Here is a 10,596-nt window from a genome sequence, read left to right on the forward strand (position 1 = left end):
TGGCAGCCAAGTGAGGAAACAAGCAACCAATGGAAGGCAGGCAGGAAGTGTGAGCCCAGGTGTGCGCCCGTGCGCACGTCCGTGCGCTGGGCCATGGGTGTGCGGGTCTGGGCTGTGTGTGTGTGGCTGTGCATCTGGGTGCGTGTGTGCGGGTCTGGGCCGTGTGTGTGTGGCTGTGCATCTGGGTGCGTGTGTGCGGGTCTGGGCCATGTGTGTGTGGCTGTGCATCTGGGTGCGTGTGTGAGTGTGCATCTGGGTGCGTGCGTGCGGGTCTGGGCCGTGTGTGCGGGTCTGGGCCGTGTGTGTGTGGCTGTGCATCTGGGTGCGTGTGTGCGGGTCTGGGCCGTGTGTGTGTGGCTGTGCATCTGGGTGCGTGTGTGCGGGTCTAGGCCGTGTGGTTGGGCACTTGTGACCAGGGGAAGTCCTGGGAGCCCGGGCAGTGGGCTCTGCGCCCACACCAGCCAGGGGACTTAGAGCACACGGACGAGGACAAGCCGCCCTCCTTTCTGGGAGGGACAGGGCTTAGCTGGCTTCTCCATGCCCTTCTGGCCGTGACTCTGATGGCATGGCCCTGACTGTGCTGACTTCTGGGATGAGGAGGATGTGGTGAGGCCCTGTATGCTCAGACAGCTGGAGGCAGGAAGCCCACTCCGTGCCAGCCGCAGCCGGTCCTCACACTGGTAACACAGGACAGAAGTTTCCCACCCTGCCCCCTCCTCTGGAATTGCCCCCGCCCTGGGCCCTGACCTCCAGGCATGGCCCCTCCCTGGCCTGGTCCTCCTGGTACCCAGGGCAGAAACGCGTGGGGGCCGTGGGGGTGAAGACACGGCCCCACCCCAGCAGCGGCGTCTTCATCACCCTGTGCTGGCGCCCTGCGCCCTTCGGAGCCTCAGGGGCGCCAGTCCCCTCGTGTCCTGCCGAGAGCCCGGAGGCGAGCCCGTGGCCGGGTCAGCGAGGGCTCGGCCTTTGGTGGCCCTGGCCACGTGCCCTGTCTGTGCCTGCTATGTTAGTTTCAGGGGTACAGCGTAGTGCTTCAGCTGTACATGTGTTTCATGTATGTGTCAGTTTATATATGTCTATACTTTTTCAGATTCTTTTTTATTATAGGTTATTACAAGATATTGAATATAGTTCCCTGTGCTGTACAGTAGGTCCTTGTTGTTTATGTATTTTATATATAGTAGTTTGTATCTGCTAATCCCAGACTCCTAATTTATCCCTCCCCTAACTTACCCTTTGGTAACCATAGTTTGTTTTCTATGTCTGTGAGTCTGCTTCTGTTTTGTAAATAAGTTCATTTGTATCACTTTTTTTTTACTTCACATGAGTGATACCATATGATATCATTCTCTGGCTGACTTACTTCATTTTGTGTGATGATCTCCAGGTCCATCCATGTTGTTACAAATGGCATTATTTTATTCTTTTTCATGGCTGAGTAGTATTCCATTGTATACATATACCACATCTTCTTTATCCAATGTCTGAATTTTCTTTTTTTCTAACACTTTTTATTGATTTATAATCATTTTACAATGTTGTGTCAAGTTCCAGTGTAGAGCACAATTTTTCAATTATACATGAACATATATATACTCATTGTTACATTTTTTTCTCTGTCAGCTACCACAAGATCTTGTATATATTTCCCTGTGCTATACAGTATAATCTTGTTTATCTATTCTGCATATGCCGGTCAGTATCTACAAGTTTCAAATGCCCAGTCTGTCCCTTCCCACCCCCTGCCCCCTTAGCAACCACACGTTTGTATTCTATGTCTATGAGTCTGTTTCTGTTTTGTATTCATATTCTTTTTTTTTTTTTTTTAGATTCCACATATGAGTGATCTCATATGGTATTTTTTTCTTTCTCTTTCTGGCTTACTTCACTTAGAATGACATTCTCCAGGAGCATACATGTTGCTGCAAATGGCGTTATGTTGTCAGTTTTTATGGCTGAGTAGTATTCCATTGTATAAATATACCACCTCTTCTTTATCCAGTCATCTATTGATGGACATTTAGGCTGTTTCCATGTCTTGGCTATTGTAAATAGTGCAGCTATGAACATTGTGGTGCAGGTGTCATCCTGAAGTAGGGTTCCTTCTGGATATATGCCCAGGAGCGGGATTCCTGGGTCATATGGTAAGTCTATTCCTAGTCTTTTTAGGAATCTCCATACTGTTTTCCACAGTGGCTGCACCAAACTGCATTCCCACCAACAGTGTAGGAGGATTCCCCTTTCTCCACAGCCTCTCCAGCATTTGTCATTTGTGGATTTTTGAATGATGGCCATTCTGACTGGTGTGAGGTGATACCTCATTGTAGTTTTGATTTGCATTTCTCTGATAATTAGTGATACTGAGCATTTTTTCATATGCCTTTTGATCATTTGTATGTCTTCCTTGGAGAATTGCTTGTTTAGGTCTTCTGCCCATTTTTGGATTGGGTTGTTTATTTTTTTCTTATTGAGTTGTATGAGCTGCTTATATATTCTGGAGATCAAGCCTTTGTCAGTTTCATTTGCAAAATTTTTTTCCCATTCCGTACGTTTGTTTTACTTATGGTTTCCTTTGCTGTGCAGAAGCTTGTAAGTTTAATTGGGTCCCATTTGTTTATTCTTGCTTTTATTTCTTCCAGGAGAAACTTTTTGAGATGTATGTCAGATAATGTTTTGCCTATGTTTTCCTGTAGGAGGTTTATTGTATCCTGTCTTATGTTTAAGTCTTTGATCCATTTTGAGTTGATTTTTGTGTATGGTGTAAGGGAGTGTTCTAGCTTCACTGTTTTACATGCTGCTGTCCAGTTTTCCCAACACCATTTGCTGAAGAGACTGTCTTTATTCCATTGTATATTCTTGCCTCCTTTGTCGAAGATTAGTTGACCAAAAGTTTGTGGGTTCATTTCTGGGCTCTCTATTCTGTTCCATTGGTCTATATGTCTTGTTTTTGTACCAATACCATACTGTCTTGATGACTGTAGCTCTATAGTATTGTCTGAAGTCTGGGAAAGTTATTCCTCCAGCCTCTTTCTTTCTCTTCAGTAATGCTTTGGCAATTCTAGGTCTTTGATGGTTCCATATGAATTTTATTATGACTTGTTCTAGTTCTGTGAAATATGTCCTGGGTAATTTGATAGGGATTGCATTAAATCTGTAGATTGCCTTGGGCAGTGTGACCATTTTAACAATATTGATTCTTCCAATCCAAGAGCATAGGATATCTTTCCATTTTTTAAAGTCTCCTTTAATTTCCTTTATCAATGGTTTATAGTTTTCTGTGTATAATTCTTTCACCTCCTTGGTTAGATTTATTCCCAGATATTTTATTACTTTGGGTGCTATTTTAAAGGGGATTGTTTCTTTACTTTCTTTTTCTGTTGATTTATCATTAGTGTAAAGAAATGCAACTGATTTTTGAACGTTAATTTTGTAACCTGCTACCTTGCTGAATTCTTCAATCAGCTCTAGTAGCTTTTGTGTGGACCTTTTAGGGTTTTCTATATATAATACCATGTCATCTGCATATAGTGACACTTTTACCTCTTCTTTTCCAATTTGGATCCCTTTTATTTCTCTCTCTTGTCTGATTGCTGTGGCCAGGACTTCCAGGACTATGTTGAATAGGAGTGGTGATAGTGGGCAGCCTTGTCTTGTCCCAGATTTTAGTGGGAAGCTTTTGAGTTTTTCACCGTTGAGTACTATGCTGGCTGTAGGTTTGTCATACATAGCTTTTATTATGTTGAGATGTGTTCCCTCTATACCCACTTTGGTGAGAGTTTTTATCATAAATGGGTGTTGAATTTTATCAAATGCTTTTTCTGCATCTATTGAGATGATCATGTGGTTTTTGTCCTTTCTCTTGTTGATGTGATGTATTACATTGATTGATTTGCATATGTTGAACCACCCTTGTGTCCCTGGGATGAACCCCGCTTGGTCATGATGTATAATCTTTTTTATGCACTGTTGGATTCTATTTGCTAATATTTTGGTGAGGATTTTGGTGTCTATGTTCATCAGTGATATTGGCCTATAATTCTCTTTTTTTGTAGTGTCTTTGCCTGATTTTGGTATCAGGGTGATGGTGGCTTCATAGAATGAGTTTGGGAGTGTTCCCTCCTTTTCAATCTTCTGGAAGAGTTTGAGAAGGACTGATATGAGTTCTTCTTTGTATGTTTGGCAGAATTCCCTGGTGAAGCCGTCCAGTCCTGGACTTTTATTTGTAGGGAGGTTTTTTTTATTGCTATTTCGATTTCATTTCTAGTGATCGGTTTGTTCAAGTGGTCAGTTTCTTCTTGATTCAGTCTTGGTGGACAGTATGTTTCCAGAAACTTGTCCATCTCCTCTAGGTTATCCAGTTTGGTTCCATATAGTTTTTCATAATATTCTTGTATGATATTCTGTATTTCTATTTTATTTGTTGTAATTTCTCCATTTTCCTTTCTTATTTTGCTAATTTGTGCTCTCTCTGTTTTCTTCTTTGTGGCATTATTATTTTTTTATTCTTTTTTTGTGGCATTATTTTATTCTTTTTCATGGCTGAGTAGTATTCCATTGTATACATATGCCACATCTTCTTTATCCAATGTCTGAATTTTCTTAAAGTGACCCCTGATCCACTCTGGGATTTTCAGGCCCTCCAAGCCCCCTCCCAGCAGTGTCCACAGCCTCTGTCAGGTTGGTTACTTGTGTTAGAGGTAGCTCAGGGGACTTGTCAGCCACAAGGTGGAAAAGACAGCTGTGCAGTCAGACAAGTCTAGGTTGGTCCTCCCTCTGCCTTCTCTTAGCCGTGTGGCACCAACAGGTGAATTGACATATGCCCACCTCGGCCCTCTCCTCTACAGGGGGTTGCCTCCTTCATGTGGGAGAGGTTAATCAGGTAATACATTTGTGGCAGGGTTCTGCAGAGAAACAGAACCAACGGGCTGGTGTGTGTCTGTCTGTCTGTCCCTCTGTCTTTCCATGTCTGTCCATGTAAAGATAGGGAGTGATGATAACAAATTGGCTTACACGTTTGTGGAAACAGCAATATCACAATCTGTGGTCTGCAGGCTGGAGACCCAGACCCAGCAGAGCCCATGTTTCTGTCCAAGTCTGAGAGCAGAAGGTTTCCCCTCTTACTCAGCCTTTTTGTTCTGTTCTGGCCTTCAACTAATTGGACAAGGCCCACCTGCACTGGGGAGGGCCATGTGCTTTACTCACCTGTCGACTCAAATGCTAATCTTATCTGGAAGTACCCTCACAGGCACACACAGGACAAGTCTGGGCAAACATGTCCCGGTCAAGTTGACCCATAAAATTAACCATCGCAGCATTCAGGGGCTCTGAGGGAACGTCCTCACGCGCGACCAGCTCCACAGACACGGCTGCTGCCTTTATTACGTGCTCACCGGGCGGCCGCAGAGTCAAAGTCAGGAGGAGGAGGCCCTGGGCAGGCCCCCGTGCAAGCGTGGACAGCCTGGACTGAGTGGGCCATCCCCGCATCTGTGCGAGGGGCTAGGAGAAGTGCCTAGGAGGCGGCCCAGAGTCGGGGGCCTGGCGGAAGCCCTGTCACCATCTGTAGGGGTGATGGAAATACCCTGGGAGAGCTGAAAGGCGGGGGAAGCTGGGCTGCGCCTGGGCAAGGCCATCTATTTCCTGATATATCCCCCCAAATTGGAGGTTTGGGGAAAAATGACCTTGGCCCCAGGCTAGTGTATCGTTGCCATTTGTTTCTGTTGGGTTTGAAAATGTTTGGCTGCACTGTCCCAGAATAATAGCCTGTATGTGGAAAGGTTCTGTTCTAGCCCGTTCTCTGTTGTCCTGTAAGCTGATCATGTGTGTGTTTGTGGGCATTATGTTGAGAGTCTGGGGCCAGGACGTAGGGGTGGTGTTTGGGGGCAGAGAGCAAAGATCTGGGCTGCAAGGCCTCACCCCGGCCCAGTGTCTGTGGGAGTGGGCTCTCGCCCACCTGGACCTCTGGCCAGCCCACCCTGCGTGACGACCCGGCTTTCCTTGTCTCGTGTGCGTTTCTGGAGACCCTGTGAGGCCCTGTGGGCTCCCCATGGCGCCCACTGTTTGCAGCTTCCGACCCCAGGAAGGAGCCAGTCTCCCTTGCCGGAGGCCTTCTGTTTCCCAACAGTGGGGTCCCCGTGGGAATTCCCAGCCCAAACACAGCCGGCGGGGGCTGTTCCTCGGGCTCTGTGTTGATGCCAGTCAGAACGCCGTTTCCTGATCCATATGCACGGGCGCATTTGCATGTGTTACCGTCGGGCGTCACCCAGGCGAGTTCTGCCTCTGCAGCGTTTCACGAGCGTCTGACGTCTTCATGCCTGTTGGGCTGGGCGCCAGCCTAAAAACACCCCTGCTGCCAGCTGGGCCGTGGTCCAGCCAGATGCCCTCTTGGCCTCTCATCCCTCCTCTGTCCGTCTGGGACTGTGGAACGAACCCACTTCGTGACTTTCATTAACAACTTCTTCCTCCATTTACACTTTCTCACCAGCCTCAGTGAGGCCCAGTCTGTGGTTCTTGGTGTCCACCCCCATCAAAACATCACCCCATCACAGGGCGGTCATCCACCAGACTGCGCCCCGCTGGGCTTGGAGCGGGTCGGGGCCCTCCAGCTGCACCACCACCGGCCGTGAGCTCCCTCCCTGTCCTGCGTCCCTCCTCCCACACGATGTCCATCCTTGTCTCCATCAGCTCACCGCCCTCTCCCCTCTCAGACTGCGGGCTCCGGATGAGCTGAGCGTGATTATGTGTCCGGCTTGCTCACCGTGGAATCCCCAGTGAGGGCCTCCATACACACTCAGGTAGTGTCTGGCCCCTGACACACATTCAAATAAATATTTGCCACGTGAATGACCCAGCAAGTGGACAGATGTGCTCAGGGAGCACGGCTTGAGCCACTGTAACCCGGCTGTCCCCCTGCAGAGTCAGCACCCGCTCAGCACTCTGCCCCTGGGTGCTTCTCCAGACAGTGAGAACTGCCCACTGGCAGTCCTCACAAGCCTCGGACGGCTCACACTAACAGGAAGCGTCCGTCTTCACTCTTTTTCAGAGAGGAAGCAGCACATCGATGAAGCCCGTCTTGAGCGTGATTTCCGTCCCTGCCGAACGCTGGTCCACAGCCCAGGAACGTCTCCCCGCGCTGGGACACAGCCTGGCTCAGGGGTGGAGGTGGTTCTTCTGTTGACCTCGCACCCTTGGTGATCTAAGGTTGTGCTCTCCGGGCTGAATTTGCAAGGGGTGTGTGTGCGTGTGAGTGTGTGCGTGCAGGCGTGAGTCTGGGTGTGTGCCTGCACGTGTGTGTACTCAATCGGAAGATGACGCAGAGCATTTAGCTCTTTTGAGGCACTTGGAACTTGGCCTGCTGGGTGGTGAGACGTGCAACCAGGTGAGAACGCAGCAGACAACACTGTCTAAAAGAAACGCAGGCTGCATGACCCAGTGGCCGGAGGGAGGCAGGACTGTGGTGTCTGGACGCGTTAGGTTCATTTTATACTCATGTCGGAAGAAATGTTCTGCTCTGGTGCAGATGACAGTGGCGGCCAGACCAGGCTTCACTCCCGAGGGTGAGTTGGGAGAAAGCTTATAGGATTAGGCAGATACGCTTTTCTCTGGTGGGTACGGGTTTTCTGCTGGGCAGTGCACTGTTAGTCAACACTTGCCCAACAAGGACGCATGCTTTCTGCTGTCATGAAAGCCACAGCTACCTACTCACTTGGACTAGATCGGGGCCAGTTCCCCACTTCTCCAGCTGAGCTTGATGTCAGGGTTTGGAGCTCGAGTTCGAAATCTTGTTTACTCCTTCCTGCACACTTTTGTATTGTTCTAATGACTGCATCCTCTTGACACACTTGTGCTCACAACGAACGGCAAACAACGGTCTTGCATTAATAAAAGCCGCCACAGAGCTGTGGGTGAACTCCCAGGTCGGAGTCTGATGGACTGAATGATGCAGGCATCCAGAAACACTGTGTAGCTCCAAGCACTCATGGGGGCCTGCCCTCCTCTGCTGGAGCTCCCAGGCCCCGTGTGTACCTGCACAGGAGCAGCAGCTGGGCAGGCTGGCCGATTTGGATAAAAAAAATGTGCATTTGAAGCCCAGATTCACATCCCTCATGTTTACTTGGGTCATCATGGTTGTGCATGTTGTACATACGTCTGGAGTACTTCATACGCCTCCCCACACCCCCTAGGCACTCTTAACCACAGCTTTGCAATTTTTTAAAAAAGGAAAATTCTCCGGGAAAGAGAAGCATGTAAATATGTACCAAATGCTTATGAAGCTGCTGTTTATATGTAAAGAGGATGTGCACTGGAAGGGGAAATGGCTCCATGAGTGTTTTAAGCAGCAGTCCACGCACCACTCTGCACTGGGCCCTGCGCTCCCCCGAGCGTGCACTGGCTGCAACGCCACTGCTTCCCGGTAGACGTTACTGCTCTTGCCCACATTTCACGGGCCCCTTGTTTTCACCTGATTATAAAATCCAGCATTTCAGGACTCGGCTTTTACAAAGAAAGAAGAAACAGAGGCAAATAAGAGCATCGGTCACTGATTCCTGCTGGTCCAGTGAGCATCTGAAGAATTCAGCTGTTTTGGAATAACGTGCATTTTCTAAATCCTCGAGTGTACCTTTTATTCAAAACCAGTGGGCTGGATCGAGTTTGCCGCAAGCATTTGGGCACCTCTTACTCTGGCTCTTCAAACAGGGGAAGCGTGTGTGAATGCATCACTCCCTAATGGAGCAAGGGGAGGGACCCTGAAAGGTGGAAAGGCAGAACCAGACGTGGACATGTGCACAGCATTACCGTTACCACCATCATCACTGTGTGCACCGCACCCACACCACCACCAATGCTTTCATTTGTCTAAGCTAGAAATCCATGTAAACTGCAGCTTCCTTGCTGACATGGATGTGTGTGTACCTCGTTTCCATGGCTTAGAGCTCCAGTTGCTGAAGGACTGTGGCTCTTCCTTCAAGTGCTCTGCCCTCAAGGAACCTGTAGCCTTCAGGACACCCGAGTGCCTTACACGGCTCGTGAACACCAACGTTGGCAGCCGGAGGGAGGGTGCGCTGGGAGTGGAGGCATTGTGACATTAATCTACACTGACCATCGCTATGTCACTGAAACCTTCAGATGGCTTGTGTGTCTTAACACAGTGATGGATTTATGTTTAGGCTCAGGAAAATCAAGCTGTAAATAGGTGTATCAAATTATATATTTGTTTACTGTATATTTTTTAAAAGCTTTATTGTAAATTTATGCAAAACATACAAGGACTTGTTTTCTCACGGCACTGTGCCAGACAGTCTTTGTGTTCTCTGAGGCAGTTTCTTAATAACCACACTCTAAACATGTGACACTCTGTTCAGTGCTAAACAGTATTCAGAGGCCTGAAACAGGTTTGTATGGTGACCAGTTACAAACTTTTACACATATTTTTGTATTGTGATTCCTATGATATATACCAGAGAATTTTTACTCATTTGTAAATTATTGTACAGTTTTTAATAAAAAGTTGTTTTAAATCTTAGAATATTAAAAATATTAAAATATTAAAAATGATTCTCCCCCTCACAAAATATTAAAGTTTGGACTTACAGGCTGTGTTAGCCACTTCTGTGTTCTGTGTCCACTCGCTGAATGACAGTTTCTTTTTTCACACCAGCAAGGGAACCTGGGCCTTCTGCACGCTGGGGAGGGGGAGCCAGGTGCCTCACATACAGCCTCATCAGGCTGGTGAGTCAGGGAAGGTCACCTGGGGAGCAGGCTCTGCAGTCAGAGGCACTGGCAGCACCTGGCTGAGGTCAGCCGCCAGGGAGGCCCATGCCCGTAGCTGTGTAGCAGGTGAGAATCAGGAAAGAAAAGTTTGGTGGCTGAGGACAGTGAGAGAACTTCTGCGAATGAATAACACTTGGCAACAGATTTCACTCGCAGTGACCCCACACAGGTGAGTAAAGGCTGTTTGATGGATCTCTTCAGGAAAGTGGAAACTGGAGGTATGACTGGGACCAGGGGAGGAGAAGGTTGCTGACTTAGCTCTTGTGCCCAGCCAGGACCCCCACTGACTCCCATTGTCCCCACTTATGCTTTGAAATTCAGGTTGTACTAACAACGCAAAGGCTGGTTTTCCTTAAAATCTAATCTTTTCAGGCAGGACAGAGTGATGGCATCGCCCTGTGACTCTGGGAGGGCTGAGGATCCTACCGTGTCTCGAGGGCCAAACCTTGAACTTGTTTTTGAGGGTGGTCAGGAGCAGCTCGCGCATTCCGCCTACCCCCTACCCCGCGCCCCTCTCTTTCAACTCTCAAACGTTTCAGACTCAGAACCTCCTTGCCTGATGTAGAATTGCCCACGGGCCTGGAAATGTGGCTTGAGTTCAGATAGACTGGTTCCTTCAACGCTTGCTCCCTGCCAGCACTTCAAGTTGAACAGGAGGTCGGAACCCCCATCCGCCCCGAGGGCAAGCCGCGGCGCTGGGACGGGGAGCGCTGCCTCCGCCCAGACCCCGCGCGTTCAGCACTCGCTGCGTGGACAGCGCCGGCTCCGCGCGGTTGCCCGGCGGGCCTGGGGTGGGGGGTGCGGGCGGTGGGGGGGGGGATGCAGCCG

The 10,596-nt window shown here is 48.7% G+C and overlaps 1 protein-coding gene across 22 annotated transcripts in view; it reads left to right on the top strand.

Moving 5' to 3' along the window:
• JAKMIP3 (Janus kinase and microtubule interacting protein 3) overlaps positions 1–9,599 on the top strand; it is a 108,005-nt gene extending 98,406 nt beyond the window's left edge. For all 22 annotated transcript variants that reach the window (XM_064488547.1, XM_064488550.1, XM_064488549.1 and 19 more), the window contains one exon: positions 7,040–9,599. The gene's annotated coding sequence lies outside the window, so the exon portion shown is untranslated. The remainder of the gene's footprint in view (positions 1–7,039) is intronic.
• Positions 9,600–10,596: the final 997 nt, after the last annotated feature.

This window comes from Camelus dromedarius, chromosome 8, assembly GCF_036321535.1.
Source record: "Camelus dromedarius isolate mCamDro1 chromosome 8, mCamDro1.pat, whole genome shotgun sequence".
NCBI lineage: Eukaryota > Metazoa > Chordata > Mammalia > Artiodactyla > Camelidae > Camelus > Camelus dromedarius.